At 42.8% G+C, this 21,831-nt stretch overlaps 1 protein-coding gene across 7 annotated transcripts in view; it reads right to left on the reverse strand.

Moving 5' to 3' along the window:
• The window catches only part of LOC118507395, a 49,637-nt gene that overhangs the window by 18,360 nt on the left and 9,446 nt on the right, over positions 1 to 21,831 (reverse strand). For 2 of the 7 annotated variants that reach the window (XM_036045875.1, XM_036045852.1), the window contains exon 1: positions 3,813 to 3,983. The exons of 3 other annotated variants lie outside the window; for them this stretch is intronic. The gene's annotated coding sequence lies outside the window, so the exon portion shown is untranslated. Of the gene's footprint in view, positions 1 to 3,812; positions 4,014 to 21,831 lie in introns of those variants that run through there. 2 more of the 7 variants (XM_036045908.1, XM_036045859.1) reach the window with 2 other exon arrangements.

The following is a 21,831-nucleotide window of genomic DNA, read 5'->3' on the forward strand; positions in this document are numbered from 1 at the left end:
GCGAAAAACATTGAAGGGCAAGAAGACGACGATGCGACTCGGCTAATGAGCAAGTCCAACTGGAGACAGACAGATATTGATATGTATGGACGAGAGCTCAGAGTTTCTACGGCTTTGTAGATATTCAGGAATAGATATAAAAAATGGGTCCTGTTCCCGTTCCTTTCTGATGTCAAACATCATCAAAATTGTCTAAAAAATCTTCCAAAAGCTTGTCATAGTTACTGATGGATGATGGAAATTCTAATCTTCTTTTGGACGCGACAAATGGGATCTAGTCCTCTAGGCAGACCAAAGAGCCTTAAAAATCACTCCTGATAAGCTTGGAGCTCTGAATTTCTATCTCGCTGTAGAAATGAAGGGAAAACTAAGACTAACGAGATCTTGATTTCTGCTGTAGCTAAATATCAAACATCATCAAAAATGTTACAACAAATATCAAAAACCTAATTATATGCGAGGAGAGCTTAGAATTTCAATCACTTAGAAAACTCCGGTATCAAAAACCTGGGGCTAAGTAATACGCTTGAACTTCGCAATTTCTATCTCTTTGAAAGGATATTAAAGGCAAGTCATAACAGTTAAAGTTTAGTCTCAATTGTAGCCCATGTCAAAGGCTATTGATGACGCCAATGGTATATCCTTTGAGTTCAGAATTTCTATCTTTGTGGAAAGTAACGATAATCTAAGACTTCTCCCTGAGTCCAGTTCTTTTAAGCGACTGATGTTAAACTTCATCAAAATCAAGCTCTTAAAAAACTTGAGGTAGCTAGATGCTTAGAGCTCCAATTTTCAAGCTACTTGAAGACATTAGGGGAAAATCTAAAACCTTCCTCTCGGGAGGGAAACTGAGGCATTTCCTCTCTTATAATCGATATCAAACATCATCAAAAATGCCAAAGAGGTCTTCAAACAACATGAGACAGACATTGGTACACATGGAGCTTCAAATTTCTATCTTCTTATGGACATCATGCGGGGAAACTAAGACCAACAAGGTCTAGTCTCTGTTGCACCTAATGTCAAACATCATCAAAAATGTCGGAAGAGTCATCAAACAGAGTAATAGAGATATTGTTACACGTGGAGATTAGAGTTTCTATCTTCTTGTGGACATCAGGGAGTACACTAAGGCCTATAAGGGTTACGGAGGTTTTGTCTCTTCTAATCGATATGAAACAACAAAAGTGATCAAGATGTCATCAAACATGACGTTTAGAATGCCTTTCTAGACATCATAGGACCACTAGTTCCAATGAGGTCTTTTCTCCAAGAATCTCTTTCTCCAAGACCAATGTCAATCATCAGCATCCGAAAATGCCTCCCAAAATCCTTCCCAACTACTATCCCAACCCAGCCCCCCACCCTACTCTCGGTTCCAGCAATGTTTGGGGCCATTGACATCCAGCTCACTGTAATTTACACCCCGATTACGATTTTCATTCCATTTTTTTTTTCACAACAATTGCAAACAGAGCGTTGGTTGATGGTAGGGCAGACCGCCAACGGCAGTAACTTTACTTGACAACACTTTTTGCTGGTGTTTGCTGTGCTTCGCTTCTGCAGCAGCAGCAGCAGGTTGGTGTTCATGTTTGGTCGTGGCTGGTTGATTGCTGTTTTCCCTTCGATTATGATGCGAGTAGTAGAAGAAGTTAAACAAAACTAACATACTGCAGATATAGCCACACACACAGATACACATGCAATTTCCAATCTCCGCTCGAATAAATACACACACACACACAAACATTGTACAGCATCGCCCAGATAATCACCACCCAGAGAGAAGAGGTGGCCATTTTTCTGTGCACCACACACTCTGTGGGGATTGTGTTTTGTTGCAGTGGCAAAAGCAGCAGCAGCAAACAGCACCAGACGACGAACCCGCCTTGTATTATTATTTTCCCCTTGCTTTTTTTTTTCTCCACCATTTTAAAACGTTTCGATTTTTCCACCGTTTGTTTCACCACTTGTTGTATTTGATTGGCGCGATAAGCCTGTGGGAGGAATGATACATATTCCCCTCCCACCAGCCCTCCCTCTTGCCCTCTTCTTTCTCTCTTCATATTCGCAGTTTGTTTGATTAAATAAAATGTTTTTTTCCAACGTGTCCAACACAAGCCACTTTTGAGCCGCGAGGTTCAAACCTCTCACAAGGGCTTGGCTGCGGCCACCCGAGTTCAATGCAATGATGATAACAAACTTCACCTCTGGAACGTTGTTGCTGCAGGTGGGCAGCCACAGCCCTCACACACTGAAGGGAAAATCCACAAAACTCAACACACACACACACACACACACACACACACACACACACACACACACACACACACACACACACACACACACACACACACACACACACACACACACACACTTCGCACAACACTCGAAAAAGCGAAAGCGACCTGATCTTCTGATCAAAAGACTCTCGTGTCTCACGAGCCTGTAGAATGGGGAGGGTGAGTTAAGGAAGGGGTGGGAAAAAGGGGGGGTTGGTTGGTAAGAGACTCTACACCAAACGTAACATTAGACGTGCATACAAACACACACACACGCACACGTGGTAAACACGTTTACACAGTTGCATTCGGAAAGTCGTAGCGCCGAGAGAAGAGGTTGGAAAAACATTTTTCGCTTTTCACATCCCCCACCCCCCTCGAATCTCTCTTCCTTCCTCTCTTTCTCTTTCTGCACTGCAAATGCAAATCGTGTCGGAAGCTTCGAGTCGTGTTACCCTGAAAACTCGCCACTTCCTGCACACAACTCTCCGAGGGATCGGGCAACGAGCCCGAGAAATTGAACCCGAAGACTATTTTCCGGTGTTTGAGTGGTGTCGGGGAGATTGCTCGGGTGTTTGATTGAGCTGCTGGAGGACGAGGACGAATGATCATCCGCCTCCCCCGCCAGGGTTGCGGATAGCAGCAATCAGCTGTGACACACTGGTTCAATAGTGAGGGCAAGTCACTTCCGGCTTCCTGTTCTTGGTTCCGGTTGTGGACGTGAGTGCTCTGCCTAACAGCCGATAATGAATAGGGCGAAAGAATTTGTAGGCGGATATGGTAGATTCCGATTGCAGACATGAAGTTGCGTGAGCCGGGCTTTATGAAGAACTCTTGGGCAAATTCTTCAAAGTTTGATATCATCAATTTGCAGACTTAGGCTCAAAGTTGGACAAACACCAACTTTGAAGTCGAAGTGTTTGGAGACTTTTTGATAACTTTTCCAAACGGTCACATACATTCGCGCGCGCACACACACACTAGGGGTTCCATCCGTCCGCCGCACCCTTGGGACGAAAAGGTAACGGCCAATTGTTACGGTGACCGAACCCTCTCATTGTCACTACCTTCTCCTCCACTTCCACTGCTACCTACACCACACCTTCACCGATCTCTCTTTCTTGCTGTGCGGCGGCGGTTGGCGGCGACACACAAACGCAAGCGCCCGTTCGTTCTCTCGCGTACTGCCCCGTTTTGTTGGACGAAATGAAAAGCTCTAATTGTTGTATTTGCTCTACAGCACGCACACACACACACACACAACCCTTCCAATCCAATTTCCACTTGCCCTTCACCACATACCGCCGATCGTGCTGAAGCAAACGGCTTAAATATTTGCCACAAACACTTGCCCCGAGTGTGCGTGTGTGTTGCTCACATCCCTTGCGCTTTCCCCCACCCCCCTCACTCCCCACAACCCTCTTTTCACACACACACAAATAACGTTTCACGATGGAAATCAAAGTTTTTTTCGTGCAAAATTTCAAAAACCCTCCGAAACCGCGATCGTGAGCTGCCACGACGATTTACCAGTGGATTGCATTCCTTGCTGGTGTCTCCCACCATCATATCACACAGAACTGACAAGTGACAGTATAATTCGTACGCTGCTCACCACCCCTAACACACACACACACGGACGTAGGCACCCCACTGATTTGTGGTGTGGCTGCCACGGAAACCGACGCGTGACTAACTCCAAAATACCGTCCCGACCAACCAGCCAACACACGAAACCGGCCACGGCGGCAACCTAGATGTGGTGCGCCTGCAGTGGCCCGCTTGCGAGAGGGCCAACCCACTAATGCCCACACACTGGGAAAATGGAAAACCTTTTTCTGGGAGGTATGAATTTAATTTTCTTTTTTTTATTTGCAAAAACAAATACTTAGATTGCTAATTTTTTGAATTATAATAGTTTAAATATTACTAAACATCGATCATTTCGAGAAAGTCGTTTTGTTTACTAAAAAAGGCAAGGCTCATTTTAAAAGGCAATTTAAAATCAAATCTAAATGATCTTCAACCACGATCTTATCTAGCTTTGAGGCGCTCGAGCTTCAAATACTAATTGATAGTAAGAAAAACAAAGTATTTGGTAAAAGAAAAGCTTAAACCTAGCGACTAGCTTAATAAATATAAGAAAATAAGTAATTCACAAAGAAAATCCAAATTAAGCTTCCTAGGATCATACCAAACATTTAAAACTCAAAAAATATTGATGGAATGGGTCTAGTTTCATCCATCTTTAAATAGTTGGATAAGTCTAGCTAGAATCACTTACTGCGATTTTAATTTTAAAGATATTCTTACATTTTATTAAAATAATAATTTTTCTCCAATCTTATATCGTTCTTGCCTACTGTGCCTCTATCGCAGGTTGAGAGAGCGAACGCGAAAAAACTCGCTTGCTCGATCACCTTAAGGCTCTCTTTTTCTCTCCCTCTATCGCCTAAATGAGAGGCTCTTCAGCAATGACTGTTTTGCTGAAGAGCCTCTTGTTTGAGCCTGTTGGATATAGAACGTGCGCCTAAATGTATGCAACCATCCATGCACGCAGGGTTGTCAAACTCGTCTGCCATGTGTAGACAGTAAGATGAAAACGACACACTTTGCCAATTGAAGCTTATAGTGTAATTTTGCGCAGTGGCTTTTCCAGTACTTAAAACTTTGTCCTAAGAAACATTTTAATGCGGAAATACTAAAACGTGTTAAACACAAAGCTAAAAAGTGGTCATCAACCCCTCTATAAGGTCTCGATCAGTCAATTCTTAAGTAGAAAGTTACGAGGGTGTAGTGCGTGGTTAAAACCATTCAAATGTATCCTCAATTGAAGCTAGAGTAGATTGAAAATACCTGTTCTAACTTTCAACGCCTATATAAGACCCTTGCAGACCCAATAAAAGCGGTCTGGTCGCACACATTGGAGGCTGGTCGATATTCTACCTTAGAGTTAAGTTTACTGACCTTGTAAACTGTTTATTTCTTCGTGAAATTTTTCTAAGCTTTTACCCCCCTAAGATGGAAAGTTTGTCTAAAGATGAAAATGTTTTGACAGTTACTTCATTTTCCATACATTCAATTTTTCAAGATGGAAAACTTTCCCATGATGACATTTTCAAGCTGCATATGAATTCTCCTAACATGAATATGTCCTAAGTAGTCCTAATTAGTAAACTATTACAACTAGCTGTTATCAGTGGATACTTTTTTGGATAATCTAGGTGTGTTCAAATATTTATGATGAGCTAAAAAATACTCCGGGGTGGTCCGGTGACGGGGCGACAGCGGCGCCGGTCTTCACACGGCGGGGCCGGGGTTCAAATCCTATCCAAGACCGCCTCCCCGTACGTAAGGCTGACTACTTTACTACGGGTAAAACTAAGTCACAGAAAGCCAGAAATGGCAGGCCGAGACCTCTCGAGGTTGTAGTGCCAAGGAAGAAGAAGAAGAAAAAATACTCCATGAGCATTTAAGCTGCGTGCTTGGGTGGGCTTGGGATTTTCTGGAAGAAGTAGTAATGACGGACATGCACCAAAGTAGTAAATGTTCATATTAGTATTATCCCGGGTTTTACAGGATTCTTGAGTGGTATTTTTATATAAGGGGCGGTCCGGTGGCCGAGGAGACAGAGGCGCCGGTCTTCACACGGGGCAGGGCCGGGGTTCAAGTCCCATCCAGACCGTCTCCCCGTACGTAAGGCTGACTACTTTACTACGGGTAAAATTAAGTCACAGAAAGCCAGAAATGGCAGGCCGGGACCTCTCGAGGTTGTAGTGCCAAGGATGAAGAAGAGATTATTATCTAAGTGGAATTATATGATTTCCTTCACCCATCTAGCGGCATAGTCAACTAACAGCTGGCTTCAAAATATAATTAGCAACTAATTATGATCAAATACCTCATTTCCCTCACTTAATGGGCAATGAAAACTGATCCATACCATAATTTTACATCGTATACGATCGAATAGCTTTGGATTGCATAGCTGGATTTAAAGTCTTCCGTACAAGAAGACGGTCCCCCGATGGGATGCGAAATTAAGTCCTGCCGTGTGAAAGACCGGCACCGCAAACTCTCGTCAAAAATATATTCAAAAATAAAATAAATCAGCACAAAAAGAGTACAAAAAAATGTTCTATCGGTCGTAAATTAGTCACACAATTAATGTCCACCTCCTCAAATACCGCTCTCTTGTCCATCTTAATATCCACAAAAAAAAATCAAACCAAAGTTTTAATCACCACTTGATGCTCGATCATAAAGTTGTAACGTCCGTTTGCCGCGTTTAAATGTCAATCATCAGGGGTGGTGAGTTCATTTTACCGTCGGGTTCATTCACGCCGCTTGTGTGCGTATCGTACGAAGCCGATGAACAGGTGAACGCAGCGTGTGTGCGTGCGTGCGGAGTGGCCCTGCGCTTGACTGTCGCTATGGCGACAGGTAGCGAGAAGAGGACGGAGCAATCGAAATGTGACACGCTCGAGAGAGAGAGAGCGCACGACAGTTAAAGGCGAGCGCGAATCAACAGAATGCGAGAATGGAAAAGAGTGGAATGAACGTAATAAGAGGAATACGTAAGAGGAATACAGGATGATTGTATTTGCGGGAGGGGAGGGGGGAGGTAGGGCAGAGGAGAGAACGAGAAGCTTGCACGAGAACTCGTAAAACCGGTTTTTCGTTCTTCTTCTGTACCAAACATACAACCGTCGCTTTTCCACCGCACACAAAAACGGCCGGACGGACACAACACACACAATGTCGAAGCTTTTTGCGCCTGGAGGATTGCGTAGATACGTTCGAGCCTCACGATGTGTTCTCCACCATCCCTTCTTCGGCTTCCTTCGTCGCTAACCTTTACCTCATCTTTATCCGTGCGAGGCTCCACGGCACGACGTATATCCATTCATCGCACCTATACATCTAGCCGGTGTTTAGGTGTTTCTGGCCGTGGTCGCGCTTGCTTTGTAGGCTTGCTCCTCTCTCACACTCTCATTCTGACTCCTCGCTTTTGGTCGTCTGCCTCTTGTGTGTGTGTGTGTGTGCGCGGTGCGCCTCAACATCAACTCGCACGGCAGGCAGGCAGCGCGTCATCAACTGGTCATTTTATTTCCACGATGCACGTGGCGGCGTATGCATGCGGCCACCACCGCCGACCATGCTGTTGTGGTATGCGTGTAGCTGGGTTCGATTTTACTACGACTTTTTAACGATTTGTTGCCTTCCCATTCCCGGCAGGGTAAAGATCACCAGAGTTTAAACCCCTCTGGCCAGTGGAGGTTATGTACCCGCGCGGGCTTCAGGAGAACCGATGGGGAAAGGTTCGAAGTCTTGAGATGACGACGGGAAGGAAAGTACACGCTGTAACTTTGTTTAATCTTTATGAAGATTGCGCGCGCGCTCGCCCTCGGTGCAGTTGGGCCTGGGTAGGTATATTGGTAAGTAATGAAGATGTCTCTCGCTCCGCATCGGATCATGCAAACAAAGGGTCGGCTCTGTTTTCCATTCCCGCAAGGTACACTGCTGCGCGCTGGTGGACTTCAAGAAACCAAAGTTTACTACTAGTTCAATTGTAACCCGTACCTCAAATGGTCACCACTTCGTGAGATCATCATTCATAATGATTCATTCGCGCCGATCAAGAACGACGCGCGAATACGTCCGCCTCTCAATATGGCCGCGCACCTTTTATTCCCAAAGCGCGTAGATCCTTCAATTCGCCAATACAACGCGACGAGCACCACACTCAAGGATCTCCTGCAACGTTTGCGAGACCTGTAAGAGAATCCAATCCGATGAATCATCTTCCGTAATGCGTAATGGCTACAAGACACCGCAAAGCAAACGCGCGCTGTTCTCCTGCAAACAACAAACACCTCACACACTTTATTTGATGTACGTAGCAGCAGAGCAAGCCACCGCCAACACACGCACCACAAATGGTAACACACAACCTGGTACGAGAGATACGGAGACGCAGCGCGAAATATTTAAACAACACACAGCAGCGGTGGTAAGCGCGCGCGCGGATCTAACCTTGCCTCCATTGGAGTATGGGGACACGATGAAGATGGTGGTGATGATGATGATGATGATCACCATCTCTGCATCCGTACCTCTCTGGCAAAATTGGTAGAGCCAGCCTTCTCCACGCGTCGCCTTAAGCTTCCAATTTCGTCCGTTCTCACTCTCACTTTTACTTTATAGATTTTGCTGGACGGTGACCCGCCATTACATAACTCAGCCGATCGCCGGTACACCGAGAGACAAAGATGGTGATGGTAACAGACACAGACACACGCATGCACGGGGGGATCAGGTGCGAGAAAGTTATCGAAATTTTAAATCTAGACGAAATTACGCTACCAGCCACGTATTTAGTAAAGGCATCGAGTGGAGACCTTGCGATACAAAAGGTGCGTTTGGTAGCGTTGGATGTATCTCTGATCTCTGTTTCAGCCTGTGCGAAGCTCGCAATATAACGAACATTTGGGAACAATGCGAACAATTATTTGCAAACTCATCTAGTGCTCATTCGATTTCTTTTGTACGTCTGACGATATCTCGCCCCTATCCTATATACGTAGAATACGAGAGAAAGCTGTACCAAGTAAGAGTGATCATCCAGAAGATCTGAACGAGTAGAATTTGACAACTTCTCCACTCAAAATACCTGTCGCGACGGACGAAGTTACGCATCTGAGACATGGACTCTGTCCAAAACTGACGCCAAACCCTCTTCGCCATGTTCGAGAGGAATCTCACCATCCTGCAGCGAAAGAGACTCGCCAGGCTCCGGTGGGCTGGTTGCGTCATAAGAATAACACCGAACGGCCCAGTCCGTAAAGTCCTTTTAGACCGTCCTCACGGACAGAGGAGGCTTGGTAGACCCAAACTGAGATGGAGTGATAGCGTTGATGCGTCTGCCAGAACGGTCGGGATAATTGATTGGCAGAGGATTGTTGCGAAGCGGTTGTAGCGCCTGATAATGCAAATAATGCCAGAATTTGTTCACTAAAAAGAGCTCAAATCGAACCGAAAGATTCAAGAATTAGAATTCAAATTAGATCAGATTCAAACTTGGTCGTATAACAAGATGTACCAGTATCTGGGCGACATCCAGATACTACTATCTCCAGAGAGATACGATCCCTGCCCTCTGATATTCTATATCCGTCGTTATACACTTTGTCTAGTGTTATCTCAAATATGTTTGAAGTTGGCTTCAAGTTACACGCTCATCATCACTCGTTGCTTGGTAAATATAGTATGTTATTGTACAGAAAGCAAATCAAGTGTTGACAGAGCTAGTTGGATGACTCAATCAGCTAGACCCCAACTCATCCTTCTTGCGAAATAGTAGCGTTCAATCACTAGAAGCTCTCGTTTTTTCCTCCTCTTTAACCTGTTACTATGTTTTTGAGCGAACTTCTACATTCCTAGAAAGAAAAAGAAGCGCAGTTGAGCTAACTGGGGCTTTTTAGTCACCGCAGTGACTTGCGACCCTTGCGATATGCATGTGTCACTACCCGAACCAGATGTGTACCGGTTAGCCGGCTCAATGGGCGTTTACTGTAGCTTCTGTACACGCGCCAATACCATATCTACCCTCTCCTGACGCGACAGAGCTTCCCCATATGGAGCCACAAGCCGCGGCGACTCGTGTATATTTGCACATCAAGCGAACAGACTGTCTGTGATTGTTTTCCCATCCGGTGCGCACGGCGGCGGCGGCGGCGACGACAAATACCAAACCCCTACATCTAGATCACTAAAAGCGATAAGTCCATCCCCATTGCACCGAACAACCCCAACCACCGGCGGCGAGAGAGATATCTTTGCCTTCTATTTGCTGGTGTCCCGAGAAGCGTTAATCTTCGCGATTCACGAGCAACAAGTGTGAAGCCACAAGATAGCTTGCGAGATAGCTGGTGAGTTAGATGTTCTGTTGAAATGCGTAAGCAGCCAGATAATGATAGAATATGCGCGCCGCTCGCATCGGTGATGAGCGCGGCGCTATAAAACAACACGAACGAACGCGACCTTCCAAATGTATCGACGGCGGTGGGGAAGGAGGCACAGGAACTAGTGCCCTCAATTAGCATGCAGTGCAACAAGATAAGGAAGAATTTGTTGTAGAAGCAATAAATTTATCAAGTTGCCAACGAACAACTCGCTCTAGAAGCTCCTGTTCCATAAACGCTTGCGCTAACGTTGAGCGTGCCTGGTGGTGAAGTAATAGCTATTTACACCTTTTTAGCGGCGCTGTGGCAAATAAAGCACACTTCCTTTTGATAGTCATCATAACCTTGATGACTGTGGGGGTGTGTCGTGTACCGAAGGGGAGGTGGAGTACAATTATGGCAAGTATCTCTCACCCCCCTCACAGGCTGCGATTATCGGTAATAGTAGACGCCCCAACGGTAATCGCGACATCACTAGACTATTAAATGCGAGTTTGCAGGGTTTTTCTAGACTATTTAACCAAGAAAAACTGTCAATTTTTTTGGTTCTTGCAGTAATTATTGTCGGAGTCCTTGCTGACTGTAGCTAGAGAAGTGACAGTGATATCTAGAATCTATCAAGCATAAGAGAAAGATGGCTAAATACCTTTGACTTCTCCTGCTAGCTGATCTCAACGATTGAAGATAGCACAGATTCATCCTCCACAAGACTCGATTTGCCATTTCTTGTTTTCTGTAACTTGATTTTACCCGGAATCGTTTTAGAATAAATTGACATCCCACGGAAATAAGAAAACCCCTGCAGGGTTATAGCCATGGACAAGTTCGCAGAGACTACAGACTTTATCGCATAAAACATCGCAATACTCGTTCTGTCCAGGAGATAACAAATAAACAACCTGGACGATTTTATGGCCGTCAAAGTAATAAACGTTAAACAAACAGTCACCAATTATTGCTGATATTTAAAGCGATTGCTTCTTGTACGGCTTACGTCCTACATATCGATACTCAGTCATCTTGCTTGCGCAAGAGTATAATTGGATCCTGGGATTGCTCCACTCGAATAACTGATACTGTTGCTTAATAATTCTCCCGCTTGAGGGCCAGGAGAACATGTCGCAGGACGCATCACGAAAGACTCGTTCTCACGCACTATTGGAAGGTCAGATCGGCGGTCAACACACCTCACTTACCGAATAACTACCATATTATATCGACTTACGCCAACCCGGGAGGGTATAATGTCGGGATAATTGAATAATCCTCTACTTGTTTCGGCTGAATGGGATAAAGCCATCGATCCCCGATCGATACTCACCTGCAAATAAAAAAATGAGGGAAAAAATAACGTTAGCGTTGAGGTAACAGAGATAAAGTCGTTGATTTACATCATCAGGAATAAAGGTTTTGTTGGATAAAAATATTTCCTTTAATTAATAGATTATATGATTCTTTGTCCCGTTCGGCCTGGACGACCAGACAGCTAATGAATTAAACTCACAATGAGTAATGCCACCCACACAAACTTACACACACAACACTGCACACCCAGGGATAACATTCCAGTCGACCAACGTCGACGCCGGCCCCCCTGAAAGCCTTGAACAGCTAGCTCGACTCACTTACACGTATACGCGTGGGTGGTTGTTGCTGGTCGGTTAGAAGCTAGTGTGGATAGAAATTAATTTATCAAACTGGGCACCACACAGTGTGTTGAACGCTCTAAACCCTGAATTCCTGAATCGACTTGTTTAGGAAGGACGTATCGAATACCGGCACAACAGAGAGAGCGAGAGCGAGGAAGAGACAGGATGGGACGGATGATTGTTGCTCTTGCTTGCATTAATTATACAAACACCCGAAGCAGGGCAGGTGGTAAAGGCCGAAGCCGTAAAAGTTTGATTACTGCAAGCAGCAGTCGGAGTAGCTGATATCGCGCAGCGTCGTGCTGCTATTTGCGTTGCGTGCTTTATTCTGAAGACATTCAAAGGCAAAACGCCGGGTTAGAAAAAGTGTGAAATTTATTCGAAATGCTTGCAATGAAAAATGAACCTAGCAAAGGAAAAATAAGTTTCTTACGAGTCAAACAATTTGCAATTAAAAAACAGTCAAACTATCTCATTATTTGTTGTAAGAGAATAAATACAGTTTTAAAACATAGAAGAACTGAGGTTTTACTTGTAGAAAAAGTAAAAAATACAAAACAATTAAAAACTAAAAAGAATAAAGCGAAATTTTCTTAAGAAATAAAAATAGAAAATATAAAACAAGTGAAAAATTAATTAAAACATAAAAGTATGCAGAATGTTTAAGATAGTATTTAAGAAATAACAACAAAAATATCGATAAAACTAGATGCAAGATGCTAGAAGAAACAAACTAAAAACGACACTAAAGAACAACAAGATGAAACGTAAAAAAAGACATAATGCATTTCACGGTAAATCACACTGCAAGAAAGCAACGCACAAAACAAAGTGGAAGCAACATTAAGAGAGAGGGGAAAAAACACCGGAAATAGAAATGATTGAAGCTAATAGAAGGAGAAGCACACACACACACACACAAACAGACATAAACACAGACCAAAAAAACTAGGTTACGAGTTCAACATTCCGCTTCGGAAACGAACAAACGAAGAAAAAAATCCTATCAAAGTGAATAACTTCAACACTTTGCGCGATCATCGCACACACACACAACCCTTTTTTGATTTTTTTTATGGAGTGGGTGCTTAGAGGGAGGGTGGGGAGGAGGCGAGGATGGTATTCACCGCGTGCTTGCAATTTTACTTTCCGTACCGCGGGTGTTAGAAAACGTGGAAAACAACAAGGAAAAACTTCGACTTCGCGAAAAAATTAAGAAAGAAGACAGGGGTGGGAGGAGGGCCGCGACGGCGAAGGTAAGATGGTAATGCGTGGTTAATCTTTGGTGGTGGTGGTGCTATTTCCTCTCCATCCCCTACCCACTTTTTCACCCCCTGATCTTTCGTCCTGGTGGGAGAGAAGCGAGAGTAAAAATAGCGTTCCTCCCACCCCCCTCCCTTTCCTCCCATTGCGCGCGAACACCGACACGAAGAAAGCATGGAAAGGAAAGCCCAAGCCTAATTTTGCCGAACGGGAAAGTGAGGAATCAAAGCAACAAAAAAACAGCTCACCCGCACACACACGCAGCGGGAGACGCGCACGCAACAATTAAACAATTTTCACATAACACCTTCTGCACCTTTTCCCACGCGCGGGAAATGCGGAGCAAAATCGCATTACGGGTTGTCACTTTTTGCTTCATTTTGTCGTTCTGAAGATTAATTGTTTTTGACAGATGGTGATTTTGCATTTTTTTTAGCTTTTCCTTTTCCTCTACTTTTCTGTTAATCGGGTTTGGCTATATTTTAACATCCTTTCAAATTTGATTATGTTTTAATTCTTTTACTCCTTTCTTAAACATTATTTATATTTTTTTAAGTTTAAAGAAGGGAAACCCCTTTCTTATTCTTTTTTTGTTCGTGTGAGTTTAATTGTTGTGTCATTTACTTTAGTTTTCTTGGTGTTTCTTAACCAATTTGTTTGTCTTATTTTTCATCTTTTTAACGTTTTTTTAATGAAGCCAATTTTCTGTACTATTTTGCTACAATATGCTTTGCTAACTAGATGGTAAACAATACTAAACAAAACTAGATGACTTCCAATGCAATATGGTAATCAAAACTAGATGACATTGGAAGTGCTTCAGACGACAGAGGCATTAATTACCTTTTATTGTAAAGTTACCAGATGATATTGTAATTTCAACAGACGATACTGTAAACGGCCTGTCATCGCTCGGGTAAATGCTTAACCTACAGATATAAACGCGGGCTGTGAGATTAAGCTGTAAACACCTTGCAGAAAATCGGTGGTATTCGAATTGTAATTTCATGCTGTTAATCAGTTTCACTAAATCAGTGGATATTCACTAAATCAGTAAGCGATACTTATTTTTCACTTTCCCAACACAAAGAACTTCTAAACAAGATCTTGTGGCTGTAAGTTAAGCAGCATTTACCCGAGCTCTGACAGGCCGCTTACAGTATCATAGGTTATAATTATTATCTTGCATGTGTACAATAAAAGGTAATTACCTCTTTAATTTCCCTGTCAACTGTAGCCCTTCCAATGTCGTCTAGTTTTGTTTACCATTTCATGTAAAGCAGGTATGTCAAAGTGGCGGCCCGCGAGAGTATATTGTTAATTAATCTAAGTAGAATAAGTATTTCAGATAAGAACAACAATCTTGTCACTAAACTTTTCGACAGTAGCATTTTTGACAAGTTGAATAAATGGCAGAACGCTGCAAAACCATTTTCATGCTCGATTTCGATGAATGTTGCTTTGTTCCAAAATTTTGGTAAACTCTCTTTGCATATGTGTAATCAGAGTTGCGCCTCTCGCTTTGGTAGATTTACTTGTTTCTTAGACAGATAAAGAGCGTTTAACTATTTCGATAATGATGTTGGAAACCATGCGCCACAGTCAAAATTTTCCCAGAATTTCGAAGGTGTACTTTTGTTTTGTGTAAAATAACGGCTTGAACGTCTCCGATTTTAATGTTAGCTTATCACTTGTGGATACAAGTCGAGCGTTCATACGAGCTGGAAAAAAGCTTCATTTTCCTGAATTTTTTGATTGGAAGTGATAGTTACATTTAGTTTCATATTTCATGTAAGTAAATTGCAAAAATGTTACACAAATTTAAAATTAAACCTAACGTCGATGAAACTATGAAGAACAAACGTTGCCAGATTTAAAACGATAAATCGAACTAATTTTTAAATAAATTTGTGAAATAAATAGATACATCGTAATTACTCATTTGTTAAATAAACAATACTGCAATAAAATATAATTAAAATGCATACGAAAATGAAAGATATCAAAAGCAAGCGATGTTTATTTGATGAACTATATTGATTTTCTTTTTAAGTTCAACTTTGCAGCCCGCAAATTATCGAAAATGTGGAAATGCAGCCCGCTAGTGAAATGAGTTTGACACATCTGATGTAAAGAGTTTACAAACAGGACCGATACTTTTACATAATTAACAGGAAAACCCTGTATATTATTGAGTTTTTTGTCTGCCTGATTTTTACCATTTGTTTTGTAATTTTTGAAGTTTTTTACTTTATTTATCCTATTTGCTTTAACAAAATTCCCCAGGAGTTCGTGAAATATTTTTACCATGAATTCAAACAAAAACAGATAGTCTAATTTCCTAAATAAATTTCCTAAAAATCTTCCAGAAAAAATCAATCAATTTTCAGCGATTTCAGTCTAGGCCATCTCAAATTTAGGGCAAAAATTACTTAAACTAATAAATTGAAGTGAAGGCATACAGATAAATAATTCAAAACACTAAAACTGTTTGCAAAATTCGTAAAACAGTAGTAGTTAAATAATAAACGAAATTAGACTAGTGGAAAAACTTCTTAGTTTTAAAAGAACTGTTTGGTGATTTTAGGCATGTTTTATGATTTTTTAAATCTAAAGCTCTTTGTCTTACTTAAATAATAGGAAATAATTTTGTCACAGTATTAGAAAATTACCAGAATATTTTTACGATCCTTTTCCATATCTCACGTCGATATGACGTAATTTTCCCTCCAGCATGGATACGTAATTTATTGTTCCAACCCACACCCTTTCTCACGCTCGCTCCTCTCTCTCTCTCTCTGCCTGGCGACATAAATTCTTAATATTTAACTAGACTCAATTTTAAATTTACAACCGTTTATGATCGGGCCACATGCTGCACCCGTACCACCCCATTTTATTACTTGCCAGGCTTTGCCACACCCTGGCCGACATCATTGTGGAGCAGTGTAACGTTTAAATACAGTTTTTTAATTAACCACACTTGGTCACCATAAACCCTGGCTGGCTGGCTTTGCTCGCTGGTGACTAACGCAAACGCCAGCCCTGCAAAACACGCGCAGTGCAGTTACCGCTTTCCAATCATTTCCAAAAGCAATCATGGAGAACGGAGCAAAGGGGACACAACACTCACAGAATCGATCCTGCGCTCGGACGTTGGGACTGGTGTCGCCCGTTTCGACGGAACATTAGCGCTGGAAGCGAACCCTCCATCCAGCAAGCCCCGTGAGGAGTAGTAGTACGTGACCGTAACGCAACCGAAACAACGATCGGACGAGAAACGTCCAAACAAGCGGAAAAAGGAATTTAGACTGGAAAATTGATCATTTTTCTTTCACACACTGTGTCCCCTCCCGATCTTTACTGTTTACTGACCAGCAACCAGACGTCTTTTCCTCTGTCATGAGTAAGCGACGAACCCCTTATTTCTAGAGCGCACCGTTTGTGGTCTCTTATGACCTTTTGCGTCGCTTTTATTTTGGTTTCTTCCTCTGTCTTCAAACTAATGTTCTTTGCGAGTTTCCGAAACCGGGTTAAATGCAATATGTGAGCAAACACTTTGCAAGGCGCGTAAGCGCACCACACCAAATTATCGACCATTTTCCACCGCACGGCAAGACTTTTACTTCCCACGAGAACGAGAGATCGAGAGGAAAGCCCAACACGGCCACAAATCGGTGATGCATTCCGACTGATTTCTCGAATGTGATGCGCCACGGTACACTCTCTCGGTTCTGTGTTTAGCGCGTATAACAAAACGCTCTAACACACGATCGGAAAAGGGCGAGCGCTGCAATTTCCCACACACTCTGTGGCGGCATCATCGTCGTGTCAATGCTAGTAAACGACACACACTACTGAGAAGCGCAACCGTGAAACATCGTCACGACATGTTGAATCCCTGGCACTGTTTTGGGGAAATACACACACACTGATTCACACATTAAACGGTCGTCGTCGTTCGGTTGCAGCAAAAGAAAGAAAGTGCAACATATTGTAGCTTAAGGTTGATTCAACCCTTCAACCTGAAAGTGACGAAGAGCGATTAACGTAAAGCAGGGGGGAATTGGAAAAAGAAGCACGGTTAGTTAAAATGTCAATAAAACTCGCTCGTAAGCGATTGCGTGTGGTGAGCGGTAAGTAATATGTGTGAAAAAGCAGCTAAATGGACGATTAAAGTGATTACTCTGGGGACCGTGACCAGGATCCATCATGCGAAATCGCTAAGAAAGCTCATTCTGGTTCGAGTTGTTGTTTGATTAGATTTATAATTAATTGTGGGAGATCGATCACATGCAGTTTTCACCAAGAAGATACATAAAACTCATACATAAACTCAACTCCACCAATAGTGGTGCCGTGACCAGGATGCATCATGTAAAATTCAAAGTTTGGCTCGTTTTTGTTCGATTTGCGGTTTAATTAGGATTAAAATCTTCTTATATCGATTTCTTACTTTTAATACTAATCGAGAAGATACTCAACACTATCAGTTTCATGGGCGAATGTGGTGCCGTGACCAGGATCCATCATGTGAAATCGCTTATAAAGCTCATTCTGGATCGATCTACCATTTGATTTTTCTTCTTCTTTGACACTACAACCTTGAATCCTTATTTCTAGCTTTATGTGACTTGATTTTACCCGCAGCAAAGTAGTTAACCTTGCGTACGGGGAAGCGTTCCGGATGGGATTTGAACCCTGGTCCTGCCGTGTGAAGACCGGCACCGTCGGTCAATGGACCGGCCCTTTTTGTTGATTAGATTTGTAATTTATTGTGAGAGATTGATCACACTCAACTTCCATCAGGAAGATAGCATAAAACTCATGGAGCACGATTGGTGCCGTGACCAGGATGCATCATGTAAAATTCAAAATTTAGCTCGTTTAAGTTCGATTTAAGTTTCTCGCTTGAGGGTGGCCCGGTGGTGGAGGCGACTGCGGCACCGGTCTTCATACGGCAGGACCGCAGTTTAAATCCCATCCGGACCGTTCCCCCGTAATGAGGACTGACTATCCAACTAAATGGTATCATTAAGTCTAGTAAGTCAGAAATTGCAGGCATGGCCCTAGAGGCCATTAGGCAGAAGAAGAAGAAGAAGTTCGATTTACCTTATAAATAGGGTTGTAATAAAGTGTTTTCTTACTTTTTATTTCCATCAGGAAGATACTCAAAACTAATCATTTCAAATACGAATGTGGTGCCGTGACCAGGATACAAATCTCCAAAAACACAGTGTTGCATGCTTAAATGAGAGCAACGATAAGGATTTTTCCGGCATATTATCTCTATTTACGCAGTACAATTATTTCAAAAAAACGAAGGCAAACAGATCGTTAACTGTTGATCGCCTGTATGGTGTGATGGCACGCAACCGCTAGCAGCAAAATCCTTTAGCGTTTTAATTATCGTTTATCTATCCACTAAACACCGTCACCTGACACACTCCTCTTTAGCAGACGGGGGGGGGGAAGAAACCCTCCCAAAAGTACCTGTGCGTTTAGTGCACGTTTCGACGATAGCTTTCCCGGAAAAAAAAACTCTGGCATCTCACTTCCCAGCTAAAATGCTGCACTATCGACGAGGGTACAAAAGAAAAATAGTGAAAAGGCATTTTTTAGCAAATCTGGGCGCAAACACACCAGCCGGGGTGAAAAGATGCGCTCACGAAGATGCACAAATTGCTCACGTAATCTGGCGGGCAAAGCCAAACCACACACACACACACAGCAGTTATCACACCATTAACCATCCGACGGCGGGCCGGCCAGAGATGAGTGAGCCTTCCGGACGCTTAGGGTTAAACAGACGGCCAACAATAGTAGTCAACAAAACTTTTCCCTCACAAAGCATCACCGTTGCCGAGCGAGAGTGCACGAGCGTGCGCGTGCCGATCCATCAACTGACGCGCGCGTGCATCTTATTTTCACAAAGTTGGTAGCGCCAGCGCCAGCGAAGAAGCGAAGAAAACTAATAACACACAAAAAGATGATAACCACGACAGATGCGCTTGGAAGGCAACGAAGAAGAAAAAAAGATCTTCTCCGTGCGTGACGACACGCAGCATATATGCTTGGAAAACAACAACAAAAAAAAGTAGAAAATAAACAAAAATGTGTGTGTGTGCGTACTGCTCGCGCGGGCATAATTCACCATTAAAAAAAAAAACAAAACTCCAAAAGAAAACAAAACAGTCGAAATATGCGTGCAAGCAGCAGAGTTTTCTCTCCAATCGAAAAATTGTTTGCAAAATGGTCTATTTTGGATACGCGGCTTTGGCTCGCTTAACAAAAAAACGGCGAAAAGCACTCGAAGCCGGTATTTGTGTTTGTGCAGCAACCAGTGCAAACACTATAATAGCTACCGAGGTAAATGATAACGCCTCCAGAGCGGCGTGTTTGAGACATATTTTCACGCACGCCGTTTTCAGGGATAAGAGAAATGCTCTGCACCAGAGAGTATTCAAAATTCAAAATATTTCTATCAGAGCCTATTTTTCAAGGTTTCAAACGTTGTAAAACAATTAAATCTAAGCAGGTTTTAATTTAGATAAAATTAACTGAATTGAAATTCCTTTGCATATAGTTTTCCGTTTACGGATATTTGGATCCTGGTCACGGCATCAACCATTACTATCTTATTTATCCTTTTACCGCATGCAACACTTGACTGAGGGCATTATTGACATTTAAACAAAAGCTGTTCTTCTTCCTCATCGCTGCTTAATTTTGATTTCCATCACTTTCAGGAGAGTGTTGAATGCATGACTTATTCTGGTCATGGCACCATTGGAGTTAGTTTTAGTTTTGTGAATCCCCAAGATTGAAATTAAATGTAATCGATCTTTCGATACATCATTATACACTTCATAAACTTAAATATTGGGCGATGGCTGAGGTGACAGCGGTGCCGGTCTTCAAATGGCAGGGCCGGGGTCGCGTGAAGGGTCGTGTGTCGTGGACTACTTTACTACGGGTAACATAAAGTCACAAAAAGCCAGAAATGGCAGGCCGAGACCTCTCGAGGTTGTAGTGCCAAGGAAGAAGAAACTTATATATAAATCTTCTTCAACAACAAATCGAGCTAGAATCAGATATATTATAGAGTTAGTATGGTGGATCCTGGTCACGGCACCACTCGTGCTCCATCAGTTTTTCGAGACTCTTCGATTGCAATTAAATGTAATCGATCATCCACACCTAGTTGTAAACCTTATCAAATGGAAAAACAAGCAGAAATGCGTATTTTGCATCATGTATCCTGGTCATGGCACCCATCAGCTCAATCTTGGAAGTCTCCTACATCGAAATTAAACGTAATCGATCTCTCGACACTAAATCGAACATCGAACGAGTTGAATTATGAAGTTTACATAATGCATCCTGGTCACGGCACCGGCCTTTGTGTATCTTCTTGGTGTTTCTCGCAAGTAATCAATCTTCCAAAATATAATTATAAACCTTATTGGACAACAAAGCGAAGTAGAATCAGCTATATATTATAAAGTTAGAATGGTGAATCCTGGTCACGGCACCAATTTAATGTAATCGATCATCGACTGCAATTTAATGTCATCGATCATCCACAACTCTTTTTAAACTTTATCAAATGATAAATAGAAGCTCAACAAGCTGAAATACGTTATGTATCCTGGTCATGGCACCACTGAATATTAGAAGTCTCCTAGATCGAAATGTAATCGATCACTAGGATACACTAAATTAAACAGCAAATCGAACAAAAATAAGCTGAATTACGATGTTAACATAATGAATCCTGATCACGGCACCACTCGTTCTAGTTGAGACTGGAGAGCAATCAATCTTCCAAAAATAAAGTATGCATCATATGAAACAACCAACCGAACTAGAGTCAGCTTTATGACAGAGTTAGTATGATGGATCCTGGTCACGTTACCAAAATTCTCACCAATCGACGCATTTAGTTGCCTTGGACACACAAAATTATGCCATTAACAGCAAACGTCAAAGCAATTAAAACCAGCAATACACCAAAAACCTATCAATAACCTTCTCCCCCACTTACACTTCCGAAAAACACAGCCGAAAACATAAAATGACAAGTAAAAATTTTAAGCCCCTTTCTACGCTGGCAAACACACTTCACGTAAATTATCCGTAGCATATGTTGTGCATTCTTTCATCCTTAGCCCAACCCTCCTCAGCTCAAAGCCCATTCATCCCTAGCCCCGTCATAAAGAAAGCAGCAACCACATACACACACACACGCACACCAGCATCACCATTCGAGGGTTCAACAAACAAAGATGCACCAGAGGAATCGTCGTCGGCACACACATATGTTCATATCCTTGAACCATTTGCTCGTCTTTTCTGACCCTCCGTTGTTTCTCTCTCTCTCTCTCTCTCTCTCTCTCTCTCTCTCTCATTCCCAGTGCCACGGGTCTCGTTGCCGGTCGTCCTTGGGCGTTAAGTTGTTGTTAAGGAGAAGAAAATAGCGACATTAACCCGAACGGAAGAGCAAATGAAGCACAAAGCGCGGGAACCTCCGCTCAGCCATTTAACACAATATGCCGGCTGGTTTTGGTTCGAGCACCAGCGTCCATCAGCCCTTGCCAGCTGTCCCCCATATGGTCGCCGATGAGCGAAGAAAAATCGAACGGAAATGCAACGGAAAATGCCTGCGCCGTC

Source organism: Anopheles stephensi, chromosome X (assembly GCF_013141755.1).
Source record: "Anopheles stephensi strain Indian chromosome X, UCI_ANSTEP_V1.0, whole genome shotgun sequence".
NCBI classification, from domain to species: Eukaryota; Metazoa; Arthropoda; class Insecta; order Diptera; family Culicidae; genus Anopheles; species Anopheles stephensi.